The sequence below is a fragment of the Pristiophorus japonicus genome, chromosome 9 (genome assembly GCF_044704955.1).
Source record: "Pristiophorus japonicus isolate sPriJap1 chromosome 9, sPriJap1.hap1, whole genome shotgun sequence".
Taxonomy (NCBI): domain Eukaryota; kingdom Metazoa; phylum Chordata; class Chondrichthyes; family Pristiophoridae; genus Pristiophorus; species Pristiophorus japonicus.
In genome coordinates, this window is record NC_091985.1 from 128616610 (window position 1) to 128634090 (window position 17481).

A 17481-nucleotide genomic window follows, 5' to 3' on the forward strand; every position below is an offset into this window, starting at 1 on the left:
AGGAACAGGAGCCTTTCTGCCTGCTGGATCGGGGACATAAGCCTCTCCCTCTGCTGGGACAGGGACAAGAGCCTCAGCCTCTGCTGGGACAGCGACAGGAACCTCTTTCCCCTGCTGGGACAGGGACTGGAGCCTCTCCCACTGCTGGAACAGCATGCTCTCCCTCTGCTGGGATAGAAGCCTCATCCCCTGCTGGGATAGGGACATGAGCCTCTCCCCCTGCTGGGACAGTGACAAGAGCCTCAGCCCCTGCTGGGACAGGAGCCTCTCCCTGTGCTGGGACAGGGACAGGAGCCTCTACCCCTGCTGGGACAAAGATAGGAGCCTCACCCCCTGCTGGGACAGGTGCCTCTCCCCTGCTAGGACAGGGACAGGAGCCTCTCCCCCTGCTCTGACAGTAACAGGAGCCTCTCCTCCTGCTGGGTCGGAGGCATAAGCCTCTCCCTCTGCTGGGACAGGGACAGGAGCCTGTCCCCCTGCTGTGACAGGGACAGTGGCCTCGCCCTCTGCTGGAACAGGAACAGGAGCCTTTCCCCCTGCTGGGTCGGGGACAGGAGCCTCTCCCTCTGCTGGGACAGGGACAGGAGCCTCTCCCCCTGCTGGGACAGGGACAGGAGCCTCTTCCCCTGCTGGGACAGGGACAGGAGCCTCTTCGCCTGCTGCGACAGGGACTGGAACCTACACCCCTGCTGGGACAGGGACAGGAGCCTCTCCCCCAGCTGGGACAGGGACAGGAGCCTCTCCTGCTGCTCGGACAGGAGCCTCACCCTTTGCTGGGATAGGGACTGGAGCCTCTCCCCCTGCTGGGACAGGGACAGGAGACTCTCCCCCTGCTGCGACAGGGACAGGAGACTCTCCCCCTGCTGGGACAGGGACAGGAGCCTCTCCCCCTGCTGGGACATGGACAGATGCCTCTCCCACTGCTGGGACAGTGAACAGGACCTCTCCTCCTGCTGGAACAGTAATAGGGAGCTTCTCCCCGTGCTGGGACAGAAGCCACTCCCCCTGCTGGGACAGGGACAGGAGCCTCTCCCCCTGCTGGGACAGGAGCCTCTCCCCCTGCTGGGACAGGGACAGGAACCCCCCTGCTGGGACAGGTGTCTCTCCCCCTGCTGGGTCAGGGACAAGAGCCTCTCCCCCTGCTGGGACAGGAACAGGAGCCGCTTCCCCTGCTGGGACAGGGACAGGAGCCACTCCCCCTGCTGGGTCATGAGCCCCTCCCTCTGCTGGGACAGGGACAGGAGCCTATACCCCCTGCTGGGACAGGGACAGGAGCCGCTTCCCCTGCTGGGACAGGAACAGGAGCCACTCCCCCTGCTGGGTCATGAGCCCCTCCCCCTGCTGGGACAGGGACAAGAGCCTCTCCCCCTGCTGGGACAGGGACAGGAGCCTCTCCCCATGCTGGGACAGGAGCATCACCCCCTGCTGGGACATGGACAGGAGCCTCACCTCGTGCTGGGACAGGAGCCTCTCCCTGTGCTGGGACAGGGATAGGAGCCTCTCCCCCTGCTGGGACAGGAGCCTCACTCCCTGCTTGGACAGGCGCCTCTCCCCCTGCTGTGACAGTAACAGGAACCTCTCCTCCTGCTGGGTCAGAGACATGAGCCTCTCCCTCTGCTGGGACAGGGACAGGAGCCTGTCCCCCTGCTGTGACAGGGACAGTGGCCTCTCCCTCTGCTGGAACAGGAACAGGAGCCTTTCCCCCTGCTGGATCGGGGACATAAGCCTCTCCCTCTGCTGGGACAGGAGCCTCTCACCCTGTTGGGACAGGGACAGGAGCATCTCCCCCTGCTGGGGCAGAGCCAGGAGCCTCTCCTTGTGTTGGGACAGGGACAGGAGCCTCTCCTTCTGCTGGAACAGGGACATGAGCCTCTCCCCCTGCTGGGATAGGGACAAGAGCCTCACCCCCTGCTGGGACAGGGACAGGAACCTCTTCCCCCTGCTGGGACAGGTGTCTCTCCCCCTGCTGGGACAGGGACAAGAGCCTCTCCTTCTGTTGGGACAGGGACAGGAGCCACTCCCTCTGCTGGGACATGGACAGGAGCCTCTCCCCCTGCTGGGTCAGGAGCCTCTCCCCCTGCTGGGACAGGAGCATCACCCCCTGCTGGGACAGGGACAGGAGCCTCTCCCTGTGCTGGGACAGGGACAGGAGCCCTTCCCTGTGCTGGGACAGGGGCAGGAGCCTCTACCCCTGCTGGGACAGGGATAGGAGCCTCTCCCCCTTCTGTGACAGGAGCCTCACTCCCTGCTTGGACAGGCGCCTCTCCCCTGCTAGGACAGGGACAGGAGCCTCTCCCCCTGCTGGAACAGGAACAGGAGCCTTTCCCCCTGCTGGGACAGTGATATGTGCGTCTCCCCGTGCTGAATATTGAGCCTCTCTCCCTGCTGGGAGAGTGACAGGAGCCGCTCCCCCTGGTGGGTCAGGGACAGGAGCCTCTCCCCCTGCTGCGACAGGGACAGGAGCCTCTCCCCCTGCTGGGACAGGGGCAGGAGGCTCTCCCCCTGCTGGGACATGGACAGGAGGCTCTCCCCCTGCTGGGACAGTGACAGGAACCTCTCCCCCTGCTGGGACAGGGACAGGAGCCTCTCCCCCTGCTGGGACAGGGACAGGAGCCTGTCCCCCTGCTGTGACAGGGACAGTGGCCTCTCCCTCTGCTGGAACAGGAACAGGAGCCTTTCCCCCTGCTGGGACAGTGATATGTGCGTCTCCCCGTGCTGAATATTGAGCCTCTCTCCCTGCTGGGAGAGTGACAGGAGCCGCTCCCCCTGGTGGGTCAGGGACAGGAGCCTCTCCCCCTGCTGCGACAGGGACAGGAGCCTCTCCCCCTGCTGGAACAGGGGCAGGAGGCTCTCCCCCTGCTGGGACATGGACAGGAGGCTCTCCCCCTGCTGGGACAGTGACAGGAACCTCTCCCCCTGCTGGGACAGGGACAGGAGCCTCTCCCCCTGCTGGGACAGGGACAGGAGCCTCTCCCCCTGCTGGGACAGGGACAGGAGCCTCTCCCCCTGCTGGGTCATGAGCCCCTCCCCCTGCTGGGACAGTGACAGGAGCCTCCACCCCCTGCTGGGACAGGGACAGGAGCCGCTTCCCCTGCTGGGACAGGGACAGGAGCCACTCCCCCTGCTGGGTCATGAGCCCTTCCCCCTGCTGGGACAGTGACAGGAGCCTCTCCCCCTGCTGGGACAGGGACAGGAGCCTCTCCCCCTGCTGGGACAGGGACAGGAGCCTCTCCTGTTGGGACAGGGACAGGAGCCTCTCCCCCTGCTGGGACAGGGACAGGAGCCTCTCCCCCTGCTGGGACAGGGACAGGAGCATCTCCCCCTGCTGGGACAGGGACAGGAGCATCTCCTCCTGCTGGGACAGGGACAGGAGCCTCTCCCCCTGCTGGGACAGGGACTGCATCCTCTCCCCCTGCTGGGACAGGGACAGGAGCCTCTACCCCTGCTGGGACAGGGATAGGAGCCTCTCCCCCTGCTGGGACAGGAGCCTCACTCATTGCTTGGACAGGCGCCTCTCCCCCTGCTGTGACAGTAACAGGAACCTCTCCTCCTGCTGGGTGAGAGACATGAGCCTCTCCCTCTGCTGGGACAGGGACAGGAGCCTGTCCCCCTGCTGTGACAGGGACAGTGGCCTCTCCCTCTGCTGGAACAGGAGCCTTTCCCCCTGCTGGGTCGGGGACAGGAGCCTCTCCCCCTGCTGGGACAGGGACAGGAGCCTCTCCCCCTGCTGGGACAGGGACAGGAGCATCTCTCCCTGCTGGGACAGGGACAGGAGCATCTCCTCCTGCTGGGACAGGGACAGGAGCATCTCCTCCTGCTGGGACAGGGACAGGAGCATCTCCCCCTGCTGGGAGAGTGACAGGAGCATCTCCCCCTGCTGGGACAGGGACAGGAGCCTCTCCTTCTGCTGGGGCAGGGACAGGAGCCTCTTCCCCTGCTTGGACAGGAGCCTCTCCCCCTGCTAGGACAGGGACAGGAGCCTCTCCCCCTGCTGGGACAGGGACAGGAGCCTCTCCCCCTGCTGGGACAGGGACAGGAGGCTCTCCCCCTGCTGGGACAGGGACAGTAGCCTCTCCCCCTGCTGGGACAGGAGCCTCTCCCCATGATGGGACAGGAGCCTCTCCCCCTGCTGGGACAGGGATAGGTGCGTCTCCCCGTGCTGAGACATGAGCCTCTCCCCCTGCTGGGAGAGTGACAGGAGTCTCTCCCCCTCCTGGGACTGGGACAGGAGTCTCTTCCCCTGCTGGGACAGGGACAGGAGCCTCTCCCCCTGCTGGGACAGGGACAGGAGCCTCTCCCCCTGCTGGGACAGCGACAGAAGCCTCTCCCCCTGCTGGAACAGCAGTCTCTCCCTCTGCTGGGATAGGGACAAGAGCCTCTCTCTCTGCTGGGACAGGGATAGGAGCCTCTCCTCCTGCTGGGACAGGAGCATCACCCCCTGCCGAGACAGGGACAGGAGCATCACACCCTGCCGAGACAGGGACAGGAGCCTCACCCCTGCTGGTACAGGGACTGGAGCCTCCCCCTCTGCTGGGACAGGTACAGGAGCGTCTCCCCCTGCTGGGACATGGGCAGGAGCCTCTCCCCCTGCTGGGACATGGGCAGGAGCCTCTCCCCCTGCTGGGACAGGGACAGGAGCCTCTCCCCCTGCTGGGACATGGACAGGAGTCTCTCCCCCTCTGGGAAAGGGACAAGAGCCTCTCGCTCTGCTGGGACAGGAGCCTCTCCCCGTGCTGGAACAGGGACAGGAGCATCTCCCCCTGCTGGGTCAGGGACAGGAGCCTCTCCCCCTCTGGGACAGGGACAAGAGCCTCTCCCTCTGCTGGGACAGGAGCCTCTCCCTCTGCTGGGACAGGTTCCTCTCCCCGTGCTGGGACAGGGACAGGAGCATCTCCCCCTGCTGGGACAGGGACAGGAGCCTCTCCCCCTGCTGGGACAGGGACAGGAGCCTCTCCTTCTGTTGGGACAGGGACATGAGCCTCTCCTTCTGCTGGGGCAGTGACATGAGCCTATCCCCCTGTTGGGACAGGAGACTTGCCCCCTGCTGGGACAGGGACAAGAGCCTCACTCACTGCTGGGACAGGGACAGGAACCTCTTCCCCCTTCTGGGACAGGTGTCTCTCCCCCTGCTGGGACAGGGACAAGAACCTCTCCCCCTGCTGGGACAGGGACAGGAGCATCTCCTCCTGCTGGGACAGGGACAGGAGCATCTCCTCCTGCTGGGACAGGGACAGGAGCATCTCCCCCTGCTGGGAGAGTGACAGGAGCATCTCCCCCTGCTGGGACAGGGACAGGAGCCTCTCCTTCTGCTGGGGCAGGGACAGGAGCCTCTTCCCCTGCTTGGACAGGAGCCTCTCCCCCTGCTAGGACAGGGACAGGAGCCTCTCCCCCTGCTGGGACAGGGACAGGAGCCTCTCCCCCTGCTGGGACAGGGACAGGAGGCTCTCCCCCTGCTGGGACAGGGACAGTAGCCTCTCCCCCTGCTGGGACAGGAGCCACTCCCCATGATGGGACAGGAGCCTCTCCCCCTGCTGGGACAGGGATAGGTGCGTCTCCCCGTGCTGAGACATGAGCCTCTCCCCCTGCTGGGAGAGTGACAGGAGTCTCTCCCCCTCCTGGGACTGGGACAGGAGTCTCTTCCCCTGCTGGGACAGGGACAGGAGCCTCTCCCGCTGCTGGGACAGGGACTGCAGCCTCTCCCCCTGCTGGGACAGGAGCCTCTTCCCCTGCTGGGACAGGGACAGGAGCATCTCCCTCTGCTGGGACAGGGACAGAAGCATCTCCTCCTGCTGGGACAGGGACAGGAGCATCTCCCCCTGTTGGGACAGGGACAGGAGCATCTCCCCCTGCTGGGATAGGGACAGGAGCCTCTCCCCCTGCTGGGACAGGGACTGCATCCTCTCCCCCTGCTGGGACAGGGACAGGAGCATCTCCCCCTGCTGGGACAGGGACAGGAGCCTCTCCCAATGCTTGGACAGGGATAGGTATGTCTCTCCGTGCTGAGACATGAGCCTCTCCCCCTGCTGGGAGAGTGACAGCAGCTTCTCCCCCTCCTGGGACTGGGACAGGAGCCTCTTCCCCTGCTTGGACAGGAGCCTCTTCCCCTGCTTGGACAGGAGCCTCTCCCCCTGCTGGGACAGGGACAGAAGCCTGTCCCCCGCCTGCGACAGGAGCTTCACCCCCTGCTTCGACATGGACAGGAGCCTCTCCTTCTGCTGGGGCAGGGACAAGAGCCTCTCCCCCTTCTGGGATAGGGACAGGAGCCTCTCCCGCTGCTGGGACAGGGACAGCAGCCTCACCCCCTGCTGGGACAGGAGCCGCTCCCCCTGCTGGAACAGGGACAGGAACCTCTCCCAATGCTTGAATAGGGATAGGTGCGTCTCCCCGTGCTGAGACATGAGCCTCTCCCACTGCTGGAAGACTGACAGGAGCCTCTCCCCCTCCTGGGACTGGGACAGGAGCCTCTCCCCCTGCTGGGACAGGGGAAGGAGTCTCTTCCCCTGCTGGGACAGGGACAGGAGCCTCTCCCCCTGCTGGGACAGCGACAGAAGCCTCTCCCCCTCTGGGACAGAGACAGGAGCCTCTCCCCCTGCTGGGACAGGGACAAGAGCCTCTCCCTCTGCTGGGACAGGAGTCTCTCCCTCTGCTGGGACAATGACAGTAGCCTCTCCCTCTGCTGGGACAGGGACAGTTGCCTCTCCCCCTGCTGGCTCAGGAACAGGAGGCTCTCCCCCTGCTGGGACAGGGAGAGTAGCCTCTCCCCCTGCTGGGATAGGGACAGGAGTCACTCCCCCTGCTGGGACAGGAGCCTCTCCCCCTGCTGGGACAGGGACAGGAGTCACTCCCCCTGCTGGGACAGGAGCCTCTCCCCCTTCTGGGACAGGGACAGGAGCCTCTCCCGCTGCTGGGACAGGGACAGCAGCCTCTCCCCCTGCTGGAACAGGAGCTTCTCCCCCTGCTGGAACAGGGACAGGAACCTCTCCCAATGCTTGAACAGGGATAGGTGCGTCTCCCCGTGCTGAGACATGAGCCTCTCCCCCTGCTGGGAGACTGACAGGAGCCTCTCCCCCTTCTGGGACTGGGACAGGAGCCTCTCCCCCTGCTGGGACAGGGGAAGGAGTCTCTTCCCCTGCTGGGACAGGGACAAGAGCCTCTCCCCCTGCTGGGACAGCGACAGAAGCCTCTCCCCCTGCTGGTACAGCAGGCTCTCCCTCTGCTGGGATAAGGACAAGAGCCTCTCTCTCTGCTGGGACAGGGAAAGAAGCCTCTCCCCCTGCTGGGACAGGAGCATCACCCCCTGCCGAGACAGGGACAGGAGCCTCACAACTGCTGGTAAAGGGATTGGAAGCTCTCCCCCTGCTGCGACAGTGACAGCAGCCTCTTCCCCTGCTGGGACAGGAACAGTAGCCTCTCCGGCTGCTGGGACAGGAGTCACTCCCCTGCTGGGACAGGGATTGGAAGCTCTCCCCCTGCTGCGACAGTGACAGGAGCCTCTCCCCCTGCTGGGACAGGGACAGGAGCCTCTCCCAACGCTTGGACAGGGATAGGTGCGTATCTCCGTGCTGAGACATGAGCCTCTCCCCCTGCTGGGAGAGTGCCAGGAGCCTCTCCCCCTGCTGGGACAGGGGAAGGAGCCTCTTCCCCTGCTGGGACAGGGACAGGAGCCTCTTCCCCTGCTGGGACAGGGACAGGAGCCTCTTTCCCTGCTGGGACAGGAGTCTCTTCCCCTGCTGGGACAGGGACAGGCACCTCTTTCCCTGCTGGGACAGGGACAAGAGCCTCTCTCTCTGCTGGGACTGGGAAAGGAGCCTCCACCCTTTGCTGGGACAGGGACAGAAGCCTCTCCCTCTGCTGGGATAGGGACAAGAGCCTCTCTCTCTGCTGGGACAGGGAAAGGAGCCTCTCCCCCTGCTGGGACAGGTGCCTCTCCCCCTGCTGGGACAGGAACAGGAGCCTCTCCCCGTGCCGGGACAGGGAGAGTAGCCTCTCCCCTTTCTGGGAAAGGGACAGGAGCCTCTCCCCCTGCTGGGACAGGAACAGGCTTCACTCCCACTGCTGGGACAGGAGCCGCACCCCCTGCTGGGACAGGCACCTCTCCCCCTGCTGGGACAGTGACAGATGCCTCTCCCCCTGCTGGGACAGGGATAGCAGTCACTCCCCCTGCTGGGACAGGAGCCTCTCCCCTGCTGTGACAGGGATTGGAAGCTCTCCCATTGCTGCGACAGTGACAGGAGCCTCTTCCCCTGCTGGGACAGGGACAGGAGTCTCTCCCAATGCTTGGACAGGGGAAGGACAGGGACAGGAGCCTCTTCCCCTGCTGGGAAAGGGACAGGAGCCTCTCCCAATGCTTGAACTGCGATAGGTGCGTCTCTCCGTGCTGAGACATGAGCCTCTCCCCCTGCTGGGAGAGTGACAGCAGCTTCTCCCCCTCCTGGGGCTGGGACAGGAGCCTCTCCCCCTGCTGGGACAGGGGAAGGACAGGGACAGGAGCCTCTTCCCATGCTGGGAAAGGGACAGGAGCCTCTCCCCCTGCTGGGACAGGGTCAGAAGCCTCTCCCCCTGCTGGAACAGCAGGCTCTCCCTCTGCTGGGATAGGGACAAGAGCCTCTCTCTCTGCTGGGACAGGGACTGGAGCCATTCCCCCTGCTGGGACAGGAGCCTCTCCCCTTCTCGGGACAGTGATGGGAGCCTCTCCCCCTGCTGGGACAGGAGCCTCTCCCACTGCTGGGACAGGGACAGGAGTCACTCCCCCTGCTGCGACATGAGCCTCTCCCCTGCTGGGTCAGAGACATGATCCACTCCCTCTGCTGGGACAGGAACAGGCACCCGTCCCCCTGTTGGGACAGGGACAGTGGCCTCTCCCTCTGGTGGGACAGGGACAGGAGCCTCTCCCCCTGCTGGTTCGGGGAAATGAGCCTCACCCTCTGCTGGGACAGAAGCCTCACCCTCTGCTGGGACAGGCACAGGAGCCTCTCCCCGTGCTTGGACTGGGACTGGAGCCTCCCCCTCTGCTGGGACATGGACAGGAGCCTCTCATTCCTGCTGGGACAGATACAGGAGGATCTCCCCCTGCTGGGAGAGGGACAGGCGCGTCTCCCTCTTCTGGGACAGAAGTGTCTCCCTCTGCTGGGACAGGGACAGGAGCCCCTTACCCTGCTGGGACAGGAGCCCCTTACCCTGCTGGGACAGGAGCCTCTCCCCCTGCTGGGACATGGACAGGAGGCTCTCCCCCTGCTGGGACATGGACAGGAGGCTCTCCCCCTGCTGGGACATGGACAGGAGGCTCTCCCCCTGCTGGGACAGGGTCAGAAGCCTCTCCCCCTGCTGGGACTGGGTCAGAAGCCTCTCCCCCTGCTGGGACATGGACAGGAGTCTCTCCCCCTCTGGGACAGGGACAGGAGCCTCTCCCTCTGCTGGGACAATGACAGGAGCCTCTCCCTCTGCTGGGACAGGAACAGGAATCACTCCCCCTGCTGGGACAGGAGCCACTCCCCCTGCTGGGATAGGGACAGGAGTCACTCCGCCTGCTGGGACAGGAGCCTCTCCCCCTGCTGGGACAGGGACATGAGCCCCTCCCCTGCTGGGACAGGGACAGGAGCCTCTCCCCCTGCTGGGACAGGAGCCTCTTCCCCTGCTTGGACAGGAGCCTCTCCCCGTGCTGGGACAGGGACAGGAGGCTGTCCTCCTGCTGGGACATGGAAAGGAGGCTCTCCCCCTGCTGGGACATGGACAGGAGGCACTCCCCCTGCTGGGACAGGGTCAGAAGCGTCTCCCCCTGCTGGGACATGGACAAGAGCCTCTCCCTCTGCTGGGACAGGAGCCTCTCCCTCTGCTGGGACAATGACAGGAGCCTCTCCCTCTGCTGGGACAGGGAGAGTAGCCTCTCCCCCTGCTGGGACAGGAACAGGAGTCACTCCCCCTGCTGGGACAGGAGCCACTCCCAATGCTGGGATAGGGACAGGAGTCACTCCCCCTGCTGGGACAGGAGCCCCTCCCCTGCTGGGACAGGGACATGAGCCCCTCCCCTGCTGGGACAGGGACAGGAGTCACTCCCACTGCTGGGACAGGAGCCTTACCCCCTGCTGGGACAGGGACATGAGCCCCTCCCCTGCTGGGACAGTGACAGATGCCTCTCCGCCTGCTACGACAGGGACAGCAGTCACTCCCCCTGCTGGGACAGGAGCTTCTCCCCTGCTGGGACAGTTGCCTCTCCACTGCTGGTTCAGGGATTGGAAGCTCTCCCCCTGCTGCGACAGTGACAGGAGCCTCTTCCCCTGCTGGGACAGGGAGAGTCGCCTCTCCGCCTGCTGGGACAGGAGTCATTCCCCCTGCTGGGACAGGAGCCTCTCCCGCTGCTGGGACAGGGACAGGAGCCTCTCCCAATGCTTGGATAGGGATAGGTGCGTCTCTCCGTGCTGAAACATGAGCCTCTCCCCCTGTTGGGAGGGTGACAGGAGCCTCTCCCCCTGCTGGGACAGGGGAAGGAGCCTGTTCCCCTGCTGGGACAGGGACAGTAGCCTCTCCCCCTGCTGGAACAGCAGGCTCTCCCACTTCTGGGATAGGGACAAGAGCCTCTCTCTCTGCTGGGACAGGGAAAGGAGCCTCTCCCCCTGCTGGGATAGGTGCCTCTCTCCCTGCTGGGACAGGGACAGATGCCTCTCCCCCTGCTGGGACAGGGAGAGTAGCCTCTCCCCCTGCTGGGATCGGGACAGGAGTTACTCCCCCTGCTGGGATGGAGCCTCACCCCCTGCTGGGACAGGGACTTGAGCCCCTCCCCTGCTGGGACAGGGCCAGGCGCCTCTCCGCCTGCTGGGACAGGAGCCTCTCCCCATGATGGGACAGGAGCCGCACCCCCTGCTGGGACAGGCGCCTCTCCCCCTGCTGGGACAGTGACAGATGCCTCTCCCCCTGCTGGGACAGGGATAGCAGTCACTCCCCCTGCTGGGACAAGAGACTCCCCTGCTGGGACAGGGATTGGAAGCTCTCCCCCTGCTGCGACAATGACAGGAGCCTCTTCCCCTGCTGGGACAGGGACAGGAGCCTCTCTGGCTGCTGGGACAGGAGTCACTCCCCCTGCTGGGACAGGAGCCTTTTCCCCTGCTGGGACAGGGACAGGAGCCTCTCCCAATGCTTGGACAGGGATGGTGCGTCTCTCCGTGCTGAGACACGAGCCTCTCCACCTGCTGGGAGAGTGACAGCAGCTTCTCCCCCTCCTGGGACTGGGACAGGAGCCTCTCCCCCTGCTGGGACAGGGGAAGGAGCCTCTTCCTCTGCTGGGACAGGGACAAGAGCCTCTCCCCTGCTGGGAAAGGGACAGGAGCCTCTCCCCCTGCTGTGCCAGGGTCGGAAGCCTCTCCCCCTGCTGGAACAGCAGGCTCTCCCTCTGCTGGGATAGGGACTGGAGCCTCTCTCTCTGCTGGGACAGGGACTGGAGCCTCTCCCCCTGCTGGGACAGGGGTAGGAGCCTCTCCTCCTGCAGGGACAGGAGCCACTCCCCCTGCTGGGACAGGGACAGAAGTCACTATCCCTGCTGGGACAGGAGCCTCTCCCCTTGCTGGGACAGTGATGGGATCCTCTCCCCCTGCTGGGACAGGAGCCTCTCCCCCTGCTGGGACAGGGACAGGAGTCACTCCCCCTGCTGCGACATGAGCCTCTCCCCTGCTGGGTCAGAGACAGGCGCCTCTCCCCCTGCTGGGACAGGAGCCTCTCCCCATGATGGTACAGGAGCTGCACACCCTGCTGGGACAGGCGCCTCTTCCCCTGCTGGGACAGCGAAAGATGCCTCTCTCCCTGCTGGGACAGGGTTAGCAGTCACTCCCCCTGCTGGGACAAGAGCCTCTCCCCTGCTGTGACAGGGATTGGAAGCTCTCCCCCTGCTGCGACAGTGACAGGAGCCTCTTCCCCTGCTGGGACAGGGACAGGAGCCTCTCCGGCTGCTGGGACAGGAGTCACTCCCCCTGCTAGGACAGGAGCCTCTCCCCCTGCTGGGACAGGGACAGGAGCCTCTCCCCCTGCTGGGACATGGACAGGAGCCTCTCCCCCTGCTGGGACATGGACAGGAGCCTCTCCCCCTGCTGGGACATGGACAGGAGCCTCTCCACCTGCTGGGACATGGACAGGAGCATCTCCCCCTGCTGGGAGATGGACAGGAGCCTCTCCCCCTGCTGGGACAGGGACAAGGGCCTCTCCACCTGTTGGGACTGGAGCCTCTCCCCCTGCTGGGACAGGGACTTGAGCCCCTCCCCTGCTGGGACAGGGACAGGCGCCTCTCCCCCTGCTGGGACAGGAGCCTCTCCCCATGATGGTACAGGAGCTGCACCCCCTGCTGGGACAGGCGCCTCTTCCCCTGCTGGAACAGTGAAAGATGCCTCTCTCCCTGCTGGGACAGGGTTAGCAGTCGCTCCCCCTGCTGGGACAAGAACCTCTCCCCTGCTGTGACAGTGACAGGAGCCTCTTCCCTTGCTGGTACAGGGACAGGAGCCTCTCCGGCTGCTGGGACAGGAGTCACTCCCCCTTCTAGGACAGGAGCCTCTCCCCCTGCTGGGACAGGGACAGGAGCCTCTTCCTCTGCTGGGACATGGGCAGGAGCCTCTCCCTCTGCTGGGACATGGACAGGAGCCTCTCCCCCTGCTGGGACATGGACAGGAGCCTCTCCCCCTGCTGGGACAGCAGGCTCTTCCTCTGCTGGGATAGGGATAAGAGCCTCTCTCTCTGCTGGGACAGGGACTGGAGCCTCTTCCCCCTGCTGGGACAGGGGTAGGAGCCTCTCCTCCTGCAGGGACAGGAGCCACTCCCCCTGCTGAGACAGGGACAGAAGTCACTACCCCTGCTGGGACAGGAGCCTCTCCCCCTGCTGGGACAGGGACAGGAGTCACTCCCCCTGCTGCGACATGAGCCTCTCCCCTGCTGGGTCAGAGACATGAGCCACTCCCTCTGCTGGGACCGGGACAGTGGTCTCTCTCTGGTGGGACAGGGACAGGAGCCTCTCCCCTGCTGGTTCGGGGAAATGAGCCCCACCCTCTGCTGGGACAGGAGCCTCACCCTCTGCTGGGACAGGCACAGGAGCCTCTCCCCCTGCTGGGACAGGGACAGGAGCGGTCTCCCTCTGCTGGGACAGGAGTGTCTCCCTCTGCTGGGACAGGGACAGGAGTCTCTTCCCCTGCTGGGACAGGATCCTCTTCCCGTGCTTGGACAGGAGCCTCTCCCCCTGCTGGGATAGGGACAAGAGCCTCTCTCTCTGCTGGGACAGGGAAAGGAGCCTCTTGCCCTGCTGAGACAGGTGCCTCTCCCCCTGCTGGGACAGGGACAGTCGCCTCTCCCCCTGCTGGGATCAGGACAGGAGTCACTCCACGTGCTGGGACAGGAGCCTCTCCCTCTGCTGGGACAGGGACAGGAGTCACTCCCACTGCTGGGACAGGAGCCTCACCCCCTGCTGGGACAGGGACTTGAGCCCCTCCCCTGCTGGGACAGGGACAGGCACCTCTCCCCCTGCTGGGACAGGAGCCGCACACCCTGCTGGGACAGGCGCCTCTCCCCGTGCTGGGACAGTGACATATGCCTCTCCCCCTGCTGGGACAGGGATAGCAGTCACTCCCCCTGCTGGGACAAGAGCCTCTCACCCTGCTGTGACAGGGATTGGAAGCTCTCCCCCTGCTGGGACAGGGACTTGAGCCCCTCCCCTGCTGGGACAGGGACAGGCGCCTCTCCCCCTGCTGGGACAGGAGCCTCTCCCCATGATGGTACAGGAGCTGCACACCCTGCTGGGACAGGCGCCTCTTCCCCTGCTGGGACAGTGAAAGATGCCTCTCTCCCTGCTGGGACAGGGTTAGCAGTCACTCCCCCTGCTGGGACAAGAGCCTCTCCCCTGCTGTGACAGGGATTGGAAGCTCTCCCCCTGCTGCGACAGTGACAGGAGCCTCTTCCCCTGCTGGGACAGGGACAGGAGCCTCTCCGGCTGCTGGGACAGGAGTCACTCCCCCTGCTAGGACAGGAGCCTCTCCCCCTGCTGGTGCAGGGACAGGAGCCTCTCCCTCTGCTGGGACATGGACAGGAGCCTCTCCCCCTGCTGGGACATGGACAGGAGCCTCTCCCCCTGCTGGGACAGGGACAGGAGCCTCTCCCCCTGCTGGGACATGGACAGGAGCATCTCCCCCTGCTGGGACATGGACAGGAGCATCTCCCCCTGCTGGGAGATGGACAGGAGCCTCTCCCCCTGCTGGGACAGGGACAAGGGCCTCTCCACCTGTTGGGACTGGAGCCTCTCCCTCTGCTGGGACAGGGACAGGAGCCTCTCCCCCTGCTGGGACATGGACAGGAGCCTCTCCCCCTGCTGGGACAGGGACAGGAGCCTCTCCGGCTGCTGGGACAGGAGTCACTCCCCCTGCTAGGACAGGAGCCTCTCCCCCTGCTGGGACAGGGACAGGAGCCTCTCCCTCTGCTGGGACATGGACAGGAGCCTCTCCCCCTGCTGGGACATGGACAGGAGCCTCTCCCCCTGCTGGGACATGGACAGGAGCCTCTCCCCCTGCTGGGACATGGACAGGAGCATCTCCCTCTGCTGGGACAGGGACAGGAGCCTCTCCCCCGGCTGGGACATGGACAGGAGCCTCTCCCCCTGCTGGGACATGGACAGGAGCCTCTCCCCCTGCTGGGACAGGAGCCGCACACCCTGCTGGGACAGGCGCCTCTCCCCGTGCTGGGACAGTGACAGATGCCTCTCCCCCTGCTGGGACAGGGATAGCAGTCACTCCCCCTGCTGGGACAAGAGCCTCTCACCCTGCTGTGACAGGGATTGGAAGCTCTCCCCCTGCTGGGACAGGGACTTGAGCCCCTCCCCTGCTGGGACAGGGACAGGCGCCTCTCCCCCTGCTGGGACAGGAGCCTCTCCCCATGATGGTACAGGAGCTGCACCCCCTGCTGGGACAGGCGCCTCTTCCCCTGCTGGGTCAGTGAAAGATGCCTCTCTCCCTGCTGGGACAGGGTTGGCAGTCACTCCCCCTGCTGGGACAAGAGCCTCTCCCCTGCTGTGACCGGGATTGGAAGCTCTCCCCCTGCTGCGACAGTGACAGGAGCCTCTTCCCTTGCTGGGACAGGGACAGGAGCCTCTCCCCCTGCTGGGACAGGGACGGGCCTCTCCCCCTGTTGGAACAGGAGCCTCACCCTCTGCTGGGACAGGGACAGGAGCCTCTCCCCCTGCTGGGACATGGAAAGGAGCCTCTCCCCCTGCTGGGACATGGACAGGAGCCTCTCCCCCTGCTGGGACATGGACAGGAGCCTCTCCCCCTACTGGGACATGGACAGGAGCATCTCCCCCTGCTGGGACATGGACAGGAGCATCTCCCCCTGCTGGGACATGGACAGGAGCTTCTCCCCCTGCTGGGACAGGGACAAGGGCCTCTCCCCCTGTTGGGACAGGAGCCTCTTCCCCTTCTGGGACAGGGACAGGAGCCTCTCTCCCTGCTGGGAAAGGGACAGGAGCCTCTCCCCCTGCTAGGACAGGGTCAGAAGCCTCTCCCCCTGCTGGAAAATCAGGCTCTCCCTCTGCTGGGATAGGGACAAGAGCCCCTCTCTCTGCTGGGACAGGGACTGGAGCCTCTCCCCCTGCTGGGACATGGGTCGGAGCCTCTCCCCCTGCAGGAAAAGGAGCCACTCCCCCTGCTGGGACAGGGACAGGAGTCACTCCCCCTGATGCGACAGGAGCCTCTCCCCTTGCCGGGACAGTGATGGGAGCCTCTCCCCCTGCTGGGACAGGAGCCTCTCCCCCTGCTGGGATAGGGACAGGAGTCACTCCCCCTGCTGCGACATGAGCCTCTCCCCTGCTGGGTCAGAGACATGAGCCTCTCCCTCTGCTGGGACAGGGACAGGCACCCGTCCCCCTGCTGGGACAGGGACAGTGGCCTCTCCCTCTGGTGGGACAGGGACAGGAGCCTCTCCCCCTGCTGGTTCGGGGAAATGAGCCTCACCCTCTGCTGGGACAGGAGCCTCCCCCTCTGCTGGGACAGGCACAGGAGCGTCTCCCTCTGCTGGGACAGGAGTGTCTCCCTCTTCTGGGACAGAGACGAGTTCCCCTGCTGGGACAGGAGCCTCTTCCCCTGCTTGGACAGGAGCCTCTCCCCCTGCTGGGATCGGGACAAGAGCCTCTCTCTCTGCTGATATAAGGAAAGGAGCCTCTCGCCCTGCTGGGACAGGGACAGTAGCCTCCCGCCCTGCTGGGACAGGGACAGTAGCCTCCTGCCCTGCTGGGATCGGGACAGGAGTCGCTCCCACTGCTGGGACAGGAGCCTCACCACCTGCTGGCACAGGGACTTGAGTCCCTCCCCTGCTGGGACAGGGACAGGCGCCTCTCCCCCTGCTGGGACAGTGAAAGATGCCTCTCCCCCTGCTGGGACAGGGTTAGCAGTCACTCCCCCTGCAGGGACAAGAGCCTCTCCCCTGCTGTGACAGGGATTGGAAGCTCTCCCCCTGCTGCGACAGTGACAGGAGCCTCTTCCCCTACTGGGACAGGGACAGAAGCCTCTCCGGCTGCTGGGACAGGAGTCACTCCCCCTGCTGGGACAGGGACAGGAGCCTCTCCCTCTGCTGGGACATGAACAGGAGCCTCTCCCTCTGCTGGGACATGGACAGGAGCCTCTCCCCCTGCTGGGACATGGACAGGAGCTTCTCCCCCTGCTGGGACATGGACAGGAGCATCTCCCCCTACTGGGCCAGGGACAGGAGCCTCTCCGGCTGCTGGGACAGGAGCCTCTCCCCCTGCTGGGACAGGGACAGGAGCCTCTCCCCTGCTGTGTCAGGGATTGGAAGCTCTCCCCCTGCTGCGACAGTGACAGGACCCTCTTCCCATACTGGGACAGGGACAGGAGCCTCTCCCCCTGCTGGGACATGGACAGGAGCATCTCCCCCTGCTGGGACATGGACAGGAGCATCTCCCCCTGCTGGGAGATGGACAGGAGCCTCTCCCCCTGCTGGGACAGGGACGGGCCTCTCCCCCTGTTGGGACAGGAGCCTCTCCCCCTGCTGGGACATGGACAGGAGCCTCTCCCCCTGCTGGGACATGGACAGGAGCCTCTCCCCCTGATGGGATAGGGACAAGAGCCTCTCTCTCTGCTGGGATAAGGAAAGGAGCCTCTCGTCCTGCTGAGACATGTGCCTTCCGCCCTGCTGGGACAGGGACAGTAGCCTCCCGCCCTGCTGGGATCGGGACAGTAGTCACTCCACCTGCTGGGACAGGAGCCTCTCCCTCTGCTGGGACAAGGCAGGAGTCACTCCCACTGCTGGGACAGGAGCCTCACCCCCTGCTGGCTCAGGGACTTGAGTCATTCCCCTGCTGGGACAGGGACAGGTGCCTCTCCCCCTGCTGGGACAGGAGCCTCTCCCCATGATGGTACAGGAGCTGCACCCCCTGCTGGGACAGGTGCCTCTTACCCTGCTGGGACAGTGAAAGATGCCTCTCCCCCTGCTGGGACAGGGTTAGCAGTCACTCCC